Here is an 11802-nt window from a genome sequence, read left to right as displayed (position 1 = left end):
GGGGGGGATATATTTGTTTTTCACCATATTGTTTTCCTACTTGTCCTTCCATCTCATCTCACAATACATGATTTTTTCTTGCGGTGATATGAAACATGTTAATGATAAGTATTTTATCATTTCTGGTTGTGTGTTATTGTCTTTTGAATTTCTATGTTGCATGCAAATCATGCATAATAACAGACCAGCTATGCAGATGGACCGATTACGTGTGGAGAGATACCTCCTATTTTCATGCAGCTCTACTTCTCTAGTGGGTGTAAAGAAGATCAGTAAAATGGGCCAGAGTAAAACAGAAGAAGCAAAAGGCCCATCACAGAAAGAACAGAACAAGACAAAAGACAGAGCAACGGTTCAGAGAGGAGGAAGGAGGTCGAGTACGAAAAAGGAGGAGCTCCAACTTTGTAACAGATTTGATGCTCTGTGTGACTCACAGATGACAGCTGTGGTATAACGTTTAGACTGTCTTGTATGTCCTGTATAAAGGGTGATGATGGGTGTCTATAATGAGGGTGGAAAATAAAGATAAAGTTCAGTAAAACCTCTCTAAGTTTCTATCTTTATCATGGTATCAGAGCATCACTAACCTTAACAGGTGCAAACGATGGCTGAGACCTACCCTTTTCCCGACGGTGTTCACATCAAAAGTTCAGTCACTTTGAAGCTAAACGATACCAACTACCTGCTGTGGAAGACGCAGTTTGAGTCGTTGCTGTCAAGTCAGAAGCTTATCGGCTTCATCAATGGCGCTGTCACAGCTCCTACACGCACGTTACCCATCACTGAAGAAGGAGGAAGAGATCAAGAAGCTCCAAATCCGTTGTTTGAAGCTTGGTTTTGTACGGACCAACTGGTTCGCTCGTGGTTATTCGTAACTCTCTCAGAGGAGGTTCTAGGGTACGTTCATAGCATCGAGACATCAAGAGAGATCTGGATATCGCTTGCAGAAAACTTCAACAAAAGCAGCGTCTCAAGAGAGTTCACACTCGTAACCTTCAGCTTAAGTCGAAGAAAGGCAAGACCTTGCTGGTATACTGTCGCGAGTTCAAATCGATATGTGACTCACTGAGTTCAATCGGAAAACCGGTCGATGACTCGATGAAGATTTTTGGATTCCTCAACGGTCTGGGAAGAGAATACGATCCTATTACGACGGTGATTCAAAGCTCTCTCAGTCGGATTCCAGCTCCGACATTTAATGATGTCATCGCTGATGTTCAAAGCTATGACACTAAGCTCCAGACGTATGAAGAGAACACATCTGAGAATCCTCATGTGGCGTTCAATACTCAACGCTCCGAGTCGAATCCACCACACTACGCCCCAAGTCAAAGAGGTCGCGGTCGTTCGAACTACTACAGAGGCAGAGGGGGTTTCTCCAGTCGAGGCCGAGGGTTCAGTCAGCATCAAACTCAGACCCGTCCTCCAGGAGACAGACCAACCTGCCAAATCTGTGGTCGTGTTGGCCACACCGCGATGAAATGCTACAACCGCTTCGACAACAACTACAATACTGAAACTTTCTCAGCGCTGCGTGTCTCAGACGAAACTGGTAGAGAATGGTATCCAGATTCCGGAGCTACAAACCATGTCACATCCTCTGCATCAGGTCTACAACAGATCTCTCCCTATGAAGGTGCTGATACGATTATGGTTGGTGATGGTGCGTACCTGCCAATCACACACATTGGATCAACCAATATCACCACTTCAAAAGGTACACTTCCCTTAAACGAGGTCTTGGTTTGTCCTAAAATGAAGAAGTCCTTAATGTCTGTCTCAAAGCTATGTGATGATTACCCCTGTGGAGTTTACTTTGATTCTAATAAGGTCTGCGTGATTGATTTGAGAACTCATAAAGTGGTGTCGAAGGGTCCAAGAACTAATGGGCTCTACATGTTGAAGAATCAAGAGTGTGAAGTGTTCTATTCTGATCGTCAAACAGCAGCAAGTGAAGCTACATGGCATCATCGTCTAGCTCATACCAACTTCAAGATTCTTCAACAACTTCACTCCAGTAAGGACATAACAATCAATAAGAGCATAACACACCCCCTTTGTGAGCCTTGCCAGATGGGGAAAAACTCTAGATTACCATTTTTTTCTTCTTCTTCTTGTGTTTTAAAACCTCTAGATCGAATTCATTGTGATCTATGGGGTCCCTCTCCAGTTGTATCAAACCAGGGTTTCAAATATTATGCTGTTTTCATTGATGAATTCACAAGCTACACTTGGCTATACCCTCTTCAAACCAAAGCTGAATTCTTTTCTATCTTCCGAAAATTTCAAACCCTGGTTGAAAACCAACTAAACACAAAGATAAAAGAGTTTCAAAGCGACGGGGGAGGAGAATTTACAAGTCACCAGCTAAAACAACACCTAGAAGCATCTGGTATAGCTCACAGATTGTCATGTCCTTACACGCCTGAGCAAAATGGAAAAGCAGAAAGAAAGCACATGCATATAGTGGAGCTAGGATTGTCGCTGATGTTTCACAGCAACACTCCACTACACTACTGGGTCGAAGTATTCTTCACCGCAAACTACATAGTGAACTTGCTTCCATCTCAGACAAAGAAGAGTCCTCATGAAAGGCTGTTTCAGAACAAGCCAGACTATACAGTATGCTCAGGGTCTTCGGGTCTGCGTGCTATCCGTGTCTCAGGCCAGTCTCTCAGCATAAGTTCGATCCAAGATCTCTGCAGTGTGTATTCTTAGGATACAACAGCCAATATAAAGGCTACCGTTGCCTCTATCCTCCTACGGGTAAAGTGTATATATCGAGACATGTTCTGTTTAGAGAAGACGACTTCCCCTTTAAGACAAGATATCAGAAGATGATTCCAGCGTATCAGACAGCTCTACTGAAGTCTTGGCAGATGGCAAGTCCTCGTGACAAAGAAAAGGAAGAGGATACACCAATACAACTACTACCGAGACCAACTCAAGAGGAAGCAAATCACCAACCTCAGGACCAAGACATTCAACAAGATCACCTGTCTGATAACGATGAAGGAAACATTCATAATCAGATTGAAGCTGAACCAGAGGTTGGTGATCAGAATGCTCATCCAATGACTACTAGATCAAAGGCTGGCATAACCAAACCAAACTCCAGATATGTGATGCTTGCCTCTAAGTTCACACCAGAAGAACCAAGAAACATTGACGAAGCAATGAAGCACCCTGCGTGGACTGATCCTGCGCTAGAGGAGATCAGGAGAATACATATGCTTAAAACATAGACTCTGGTTCCAAGAACTCCAGACATGCATGTGCTCCACTCTCAATGGCTGTTTACTACAAAACTGAACCCTGATGGCACAACTAACAAAAGGAAAGTGAGACTCGTAGTTAAAGGAAATAAGCAGGAAGAGGGAGTCGACTATCTCGAGACCTTTAGTCCGGTTGTCAGAACAGCGACTATCAGACTTGTTCTCAAGGTTGCTACTACAAAGAAGTGGCCTATCAAACAACTAGACGTGTCAAATGCCTTTCTTCACGGTGACCTCAAAGAACCAGTGTATATGTTCCAACCTGAAGGCTTCATTGATCCTAACAAACCATCACACGTCTGCTGTCTAACGAAGGCTCTCTATGGTCTCAAACAAGCACCGCGAGCATGGTTTGACACGTTTAGTAACTTTCTACTAGAGTTTGGATTCGAGTGCAGCAAATCAGACCCGTCTCTATTCACATATCATCACAAAGAGAAGACCCTATTGTTGCTTCTGTATGTCGATGACATTCTAATCACAGGGAATTCAGAACACCTTATCCAAGACCTTCTGAAATCTCTAAACACAAGGTTCTCTATGAAGGACTTAGGGAAACCAAAATACTTTCTCGGCATTCAGATAGAAGAAACAGAAGAGGGGTTGTTTCTACATTAAGAAGGATATGCAACAGACATTCTACATCAAGCCGGAATGTCAGACTGCAACCCAATGCCCACACCTCTCCCTATTGTCCTTGATGATCCAGAGTCATAGCTATTTCCAGAACCAACTTACTTCCGAAGCCTAGCAGGAAAGCTTCAGTACCTGACTATAACGAGACCTGACATACAGTTTGCTGTGAACTTTGTATGTCAGAGGATGCATGCTCCAACAGTAGCTGACTTCGGACTTCTGAAATGAACTTTGAGATATGTAAAAGGCACGTTAAGAGCTGGACTAGACATCACGAGTGATCCGAACATGACCCTTACGGCGTTCTGCGACAGCGACTGGTCAGGGTGCAAGGACACACGATGCTCTACTGCTGGATTCTGTATCTTTGTGGAATCAACAATACTATCTTGGTCAGCCAAAAGACAAGACACCGTTTCTCATTCCTCAACGGAGGCAGAGTACAGAGCTCTCACTACAACGGCAAGAGAACTCACATGGGTATCTAATCTGCTGCGTGATCTGAAGATAGCTCAACACCAGGCCACAATAATCTACTGTGATAATCTCTCTGTGGTCTACCTGTCTACAAACCCTGCGCTACACCGACGATCAAAGCACTTTCAGACCGATTATCATTATATACGTGAACAAGTGGCTTTTGGATTTGTTGAAACCAAACACATTCCATCATCTACTCAGATAGCTGACATATTCACCAAGTCTTTGCCAAGAAGAACCTTCCTAAGCTTGCGTGACAAACTCGGTGTCTCAGTTTCTCCCGACACGAGTTTGAGGGGGAATGTAAAGAAGATCAGTCAAATGGGCCAGAGTAAAACATAAGAAGCAAAAGGCCCATCACAGAAAGAACAGAGCTACGGTTCAGAGAGGAGGAAGGAGCTCGAGTACGGAAAAGGAGGAGCTCTAACTTTGTAACAGATTTGATGCTCTGTGTGACTCACAGATGACAGCTGTGGTATAACGTTTAGATTGTCTTGTATGTCCTGTATAAAGGATGATGATGGGTGTCTGTAATGAGGGTGGAAAATAAAGATAAAGTTCAGTAAAACCTCTCTAAGTTTCTATCTTTATCAGTGGGTAACATTTTCTTGTGACATAATTAATATGGTTGTTAGTCTAACGAGATTTACAAGGTTTACTACTTATTGATCCCTAAAGCTCGCCGTTATTTCAGCCCCTTGCTATCTCACGCAATTCAAGCCACTGGGATAGGAAATTTGACTCCCCAAATAAGTGAACTTTGTATACATTATCTTGGTATATATGTATCTTTCTAGTAACTCTTCTGATACTCTCTTTGAGGTTGCTATCTTGTTTCTCGTTGTTGTGTGAAGCAGTTTTTGTTAATCGCCTACATGTCCTTAGTTTAAGGTAGTCCCTTAATTTGGCATAATGGAATCTATTTAAATGTCTAAAACTCTGATATAAATTTGCAAATGGTTTGAGCTGCTGAAGGGCCTCAGAAAGCGCTTGGTCAACTTGGTGTCTTGGTGAGCTGCAAGCGCTCTTCCATAGTCTGCACGTGTAGAACTGGTTGGACCCGATGTTCCACAACATATGTGAGTCGTACATGTCAAAAACTTCTTAATATCTTCGACTGTTATGGTATAGCACACTCTCCAGCTACTCATTGAAACATTGTAGCTAGTTGTTTTTTTTTATACACTGGCACCAGGCTGATGAATCGTTATCTATATCTTCTCTTGTTGAACAGGGACGGAGAGATGACCTCCCTTTAATTTGCAGCTATGCACCTTGCATGGAAGAAGACTGTGAATATACATATATTACATAGGGCACCTGATTTTTATTCATTTGAGCCATGTGTGTAAAAACACTTTAGGATTTGATAAAGAGATCAAAGTTCCAGCGGTATTCTCTGATTACTGTGGAGAAGCTTGTCATCTTGCGGCTTGTTGCGTTAAAACTACCACAGAAAAACTTTATCATTACCTGTTCAAATCTCTGTTTTTTGTTATGCGGGTTGATGTCAGATTATTATAAATGAGGATAATGCAATGAAGGGTGGATATGTCCTGCCATATGGTCAGACTTGTGTCTCATCAAAACCGTATAAAGAGAAGAGAGAGTCGACACATGTACCATATAATGAAGTTGCAAGAGGACAAAAGCATCTTTCTTTTCATTTCTTACAAATCAATTGGAGCCACTATACACATACACTAATCTCCAATTTTCCAATCAACCTTTGTTGGATGCATAGATTATCTGATAATATTTGCTTATATGTTTCTTAAGAATTGAAGTATCTTCAAAACCATATGGTATAGAATGATAATGTATCCCTGAAATGCAGAGTCCGTTAAATCCATTCAGACAGCCACTGGCTGGTTATCCCTTGCTACCCAAACTGCATCATCCTTACTAAGTAAACTCACAAACATTGTTGATCTAGAATTGGTCCATGGACTAACATTTTAGGCACGAAATGATTGTTATCTATACAATGATGGTAGAACATGTCACATCACACGATTTGTTGGTGGTTGTAGTTATTTATGTGGATAAGGACCAGCAGCAACTACATACTATCATCATTGTAGTCATTTAATTCTTAGGTGAACTTTTATCATCTCATCATGTAATAATGTTTCTAGTGAAAAAAATGCCATTATTATATATGACTAGATATGTCACTATAAATCTCATACACTGGCCAATTAATATTCGTCATACACTAGACAAGAGTCGACATACCATTTCCCTGTCCGATATCATGTGCTAAACTTTGATTCATGGGAAGAGACAGCTGAGTTGGGAACATGTAAGGTTTTGATTAGTTCTCTCCTTGTAAAGTGATGAGAACGAGAAGGTGAGACATTTGTTAGCATTAGTGGTTTAACATTGAAGGATAGTTCAAATCCACAACTAGCTTTGCTTCCTTTACATCCTGATATTCAGATGGATCGATACTGGAGACAATAACTAACCACCTCCCTTGATGCTCACTTGGTATTTCTCTATCTCTGATTTTCTTAAAGATCCATGCATGATATCATCATGGCAATACACAAGTGACATTGGAATTTCAGGTAATTTCTGTCATGTCTATATGTGGACTCGTGTACAACCTGCATATGCTGCTAATATGTGGAACGATGCACTCAATAAACAGCTCGTTACTCAGGTATAAACCATTTATTTTGCTTGTGAGTAAGATATAGAGAGGGTACATAATAAGTTAATGTCTCACATGAATTGGATTTGTATGGGATTCTTGAAGAAACAATGAGGCGTGAAATGTCATTTGATGAGCTACTTACCATCCGTGAACAGGACGAGTAACAACAACACGTGTTGCTTTCATCCTTGCAATGTACAAAACCACTGGTGCATTCGGCCCTCTCGCTGATCACATTCAAGGTCCTCTTAAGTGTTAGGAAAAATTATTCAACCTGTTTGTCTCTGTATCTCTACTTGTGTTTTGTCTACTTCATGTTTACTTATTTATCAAGCTTTACCTTTTTAGTTATAAGGGAAGAAAACCACGTTTTAGAACAAATCTATGTAATTATGTGATGATATTTTATAATATAATATTGGTTAAAATATATATACTAACAAGCAACAAAATCTCTAGTGATGATTCTGATTTACGACAGTTCACTCATGCGTTGTACTCTTGTTTTTTTTAATTGAATGTTAAATTCATTCAAGGACAAAAAAACCTGGTTTACATCAGAGTGTGACTTCTGTTTGATTTGCTTTACAAAAAGAAATTAAACTAAATCTCTTTCTGTTGTTGTTCTCTTGTTTGAAGTGCAAAGTTAAGAAATAAAAGAGTGATAGTAAAGGATACTGCATTAAAGAGTATAATTAAAACCTTGAAAACGAAATACATAGAAAAAGAAGAGCATATAATAGGCGAACTGAGGAATAGGAAAGTGAAATTAGAAATAATTGTTGCAGAATCTGAAAACCATAAGAGATAATCCTCAAAAACATAAGCAATTTCACTAGGTTTCTTTTAGGAAATTTTATTGGGGAGAGTTTAAGAGCATGATTAATAGAGGTGCTTAGAGGGGTGCTTAGCAAAAAATTAATATAATAGCGGGTGAGATCCACACAAAAACTAAGCACCTGTGTTTATTCAGCTTAATTAAGCACCGGTGTTAGCACTGTTTTGCGGGCCCCACTGATACGTGGCGGTCCGCGATTGGTTCGTTTTTAATTTTTTTTTTTTAATCAGAAAAAAAACCAAAAAAAAAAAAAAAAATTAAGCACCCCATTTGGGGTGCTAGGGTTAATGGTGCTCTAAGCTTCTTCCTTTGGTTTCTTGACGAGCAAGTATGAGAGGCCTTTGGTCAATGCAGATGAGGAGATTAAGGAAGCTCTAAGAATGCTAATGAGCTGCAAGGTAAGCAAGTTGAAGATAAAAACAGTTAAAACTGAGGAAAGATGGATATAACAAAAAACAAAAAGTAAAAGAAAGTTACCTCAACTTTGGAAATGTTAATCTGGTACTTCTCAAGATCACTGATGTCTACCTGCAACTTCTTTAACAAGCCAATGGTTGAAGATGTATTCATTGGTGTTATAGTAAGATCATTAGACACGATGAACTTTGTATTTTTCTTCATAAATCCAATCCCATATCCTGATGAAGTTCCAGACTTGATTTTTGGATTACTTGGATACAGACTCACAGCCTTTTCACCTGCGATCGGCAACCTAGAAATTGACCTGGCCACTTTGCAACTCGAATAAGAGTTACAGATCAAACATTCATACGTTGTTGATTGGTAACCATAGTCGAGCAGATTATTGTTAGAGCAACTGTAAAAGCTAGGAAGAAGTAAGCTTTTGGAAGCTGCTCCTCTACACGGACTTGTACACAAATTCCCAACACATCCCAACATGGTATTGTCGTTAGCCAATGAGCAAGCCAACTCAAGAGGGTGAACCAGAAAGCTGAGAAGAGAATCAACAAAGTCTCCATTGCACTCAGCATAAAGAATCTCCCTATCAAGCTTTCTAGCATAAACTTCCACGGAACATACTTTAACATTTTTCGGCGCAGGTGGAGACAACATTCTGAGATTCCTTGTCATGCAAGTTTTTTTAAGGAACGTGCATGTCAAGGCAGCTTCTGAAGTGAAGAAACATCCTAGTAGAGTCCGCACCTGTGTATCCATAGAAGATAACTAAGAGTTATAAACATGCGTGAGACAATGAGAAAGAAAGAAAAACAAAGAGCTATAACATGAGCGGAACATTGAACAAAATAAATAAATAAATAAAGCTAATAAAGTACCTCTTCGAACCCTACATCAATTAGGGTTTCCTGCAGATCACTAAAGCCAGCGTACCCTCGATCATTAAGAACTTTCATGAGAACACCAAAAGAGTTTGATGTCACTTTCAAATCATCAGTGACAATGAATGAGGATCTGCAATTGATAAACACTCCATCTTCGTTATTTCCTATCAGTTTTTCAACTTGCTCTTCTTCAGGGACCTGAATTTGAGAGGTCATCAAAGCTCCACAGCTACATCTTGTGTACTTAAAGTTGCTGTATGCACTGTGTCCATATGAATCACTCTTGAAAAAACTTGGGCACACGAAGAACTTGGAGGGATTAGTAGAACTCATGTTCATCTTGAGCCTTTTGCGATGCGTATCCTTAGTACTCCTCAGGTCCGTCAACATACTCTTGCAGGCTTCGGTCTCAAAATGACCGATGTCCATATCTTCAACACTTTTGTTAAGATTTTTATAACATTCTAGTACTGTCTTTATGATTCTTCAGCAATCTAGCAATGTTTCCCATTGGGATAGTCAAGAGACTGAGAAGCACATCAACAAAATCCTGCTCAGCTTCAGCCAAAACAACTTTGTTTCTCCTCTCATCAATGAGAAGTTTCAATCTAAACTTTACACTATTTAGCCATTAGAGATTAGAGATCCAAAGAAAACGAGTAGAAATGAAAATGAGGAAGAGAAGTTATTTGAGACTTTTAGGTAACACGCTTTGAGTAACTCATGAAGATTAAGCCTCTATATATTTGAGAACCAGAGGTTATGAATCTCAAGAGGCTTCTTGTCAAAGAGTAAATGAAAATACTGAACCTCTGGAGTCGTAACGTTTTTGAATATGGAATACAAATCCCAAATAAATTAATCTGATTAGAGTGCATATTCCCATTCAATGCATCTCCTTAAGAAGTATAACCCCTTGGATCCAATCTATCAATCTATATATATATAAAGTTGGATTGTCTCTCTCCTCATGCATCCACCTCAGCAAGGAAGGAGAGGCATTTTTAGACATGTGGCAAGTGAATAATTCTGTGTTTTCGTTTGATTTCTTCTTTTGGTGTGCTGGGCTTTTCTTTGGTCATTTCTAAAAAAAAATTGTAGATTTTTGGAGATTGGTTTTTTGCTAAAGGTTATGTTCAGGCCCAGCAAGTAGGGTTGGATCGTCTTCCTATCTTCGACATTCATAGCTCTGCTCGCTTAACAAATCACCGTAACGTCTCATGATAGCATTAAAACATATTTTAATCTGATCTTTAACGTGATTGCCCCATTATTTCATCTCTCAAGCATTCAATCAACCTCATCATCTCCCATAGTAACCGACGGAAGCTCGGACTATAAATCTCCAATCTCCAGCGATGAACAACACAGAATCAACCAAATCAAGAAGAACAGTCTCTGCCAATTACCACGACCGTCTCCTATAAAATGCTAATAAAAGACATATATCTGCTAATTCATATCTTGTATTCTATTTTAGCCAGGCTGTTGTCATCCCACTTCTTCGTTTCTCATAGGAGCGTAATGTGAAGAAAGGAGGTGCTACTGGAAGATAAGGTAATTGATATAGTGATCATGTTCTGGTATTACTACCCATGATTAAATTCACACCCATATACAGTGTCTCCAATAGGGCATAAAGATGCATACACGATTTTGAGTGCGCAAGGAAAGCAAAATTGGTTGAAATCTCATCATAGCACGTACAAAATTTTAGTGGGGAATCTGATGACAACTTGCTAGAGACGGTTATTTAAGAAGCTTTGTTGACTCTTCTACCAATAATAATGTAACTATTTCTCTTTTTTTGTAAAACTTCTTTTTGTAACACCAATTATTTTTCATTTATCTCAGTCTTTCTCTGTGTATTTGAAACGATGATGAAGTCTACAAGGCACAGTGAGACATAGGATTCACTCGCTCTGTGCCCAAACTATATCCAGATGTTCTAGAACTATTTAGTTCCATGAAACTATGATGAAGTCTACAAGACACAGTAGATCTGTCGTAGAGAAGCCTTTGACTGCTTCTTTGCAGCTCCATTTTTATTTTACATTGCTTTAGTCTCTTTAGTTTGCATCACCATTTACAAGTCCCTTATAGCATCTACTGATGTTGTGTTTGCTTTTCTCTTCTCTCTTTTGTTTTGTTTCCAAGTCTGTTGATTTCAAACATTATAATGAATTATTCATTGAAAAAAAAAATAACAAGATCTGTTTGTAACTTAATTTTCATTTGTTTTTTTTTTAATTGTACTCTATACCTATGGTGTCATGCTTGTGTTCGACACTGCAAAGTGCTTATGGTATTAGAATGACTGTTCTTTGATGATGAGATATTTGTTAACAGGAGTCCCATTATCTCTGTTAGTTAAGTTGGAACTTTGGACAGTGAACCATATGGAAAAAAACCCAACGAAGCTTTCATTGTTGTTATATAACTTCAAGGGTCTGACATATTTAAATACCAAAACTTCAAAACTAATTCAGCCGAGCATAAGAGATTCAAAGATGCAACATCTCACGTTCCTACGTTATAGGTTTTTTTAATTTCGAATAATATAATATGTTCTTGGCCTTCACATGAATTGAACAAATGTTCTTTCGTAAC

At 39.4% G+C, this 11802-nt stretch overlaps 2 long non-coding RNA genes and 1 pseudogene across 2 annotated transcripts; 2 read left to right on the top strand and 1 right to left on the bottom strand.

The window, feature by feature from the left end:
* The first annotated feature begins 5165 nt into the window (after positions 1-5165).
* LOC106299695 lies at positions 5166-5832 on the top strand. Its single transcript, XR_001261842.1, has 3 exons — positions 5166-5282; positions 5367-5516; positions 5626-5832. It is a non-coding gene; the product is annotated as an uncharacterized LOC106299695 (long non-coding RNA).
* Positions 5833-6574: 742 nt separating this feature from the next.
* LOC106299147 lies at positions 6575-7483 on the top strand. The gene is made up of 3 exons (XR_001261694.1): positions 6575-6884; positions 6965-7059; positions 7156-7483. It is a non-coding gene; the product is annotated as an uncharacterized LOC106299147 (long non-coding RNA).
* A 686-nt stretch (positions 7484-8169) lies between these two features.
* The window catches only part of LOC106297955, a 9883-nt pseudogene continuing 6250 nt past the window's right edge, over positions 8170-11802 (bottom strand).

The sequence above is a fragment of the Brassica oleracea genome, chromosome C6, assembly GCF_000695525.1.
Source record: "Brassica oleracea var. oleracea cultivar TO1000 chromosome C6, BOL, whole genome shotgun sequence".
NCBI lineage: Eukaryota > Viridiplantae > Streptophyta > Magnoliopsida > Brassicales > Brassicaceae > Brassica > Brassica oleracea.
Note: the sequence above shows the minus strand (reverse complement) of the source record. Positions and strands in the feature narration are given on the sequence as shown.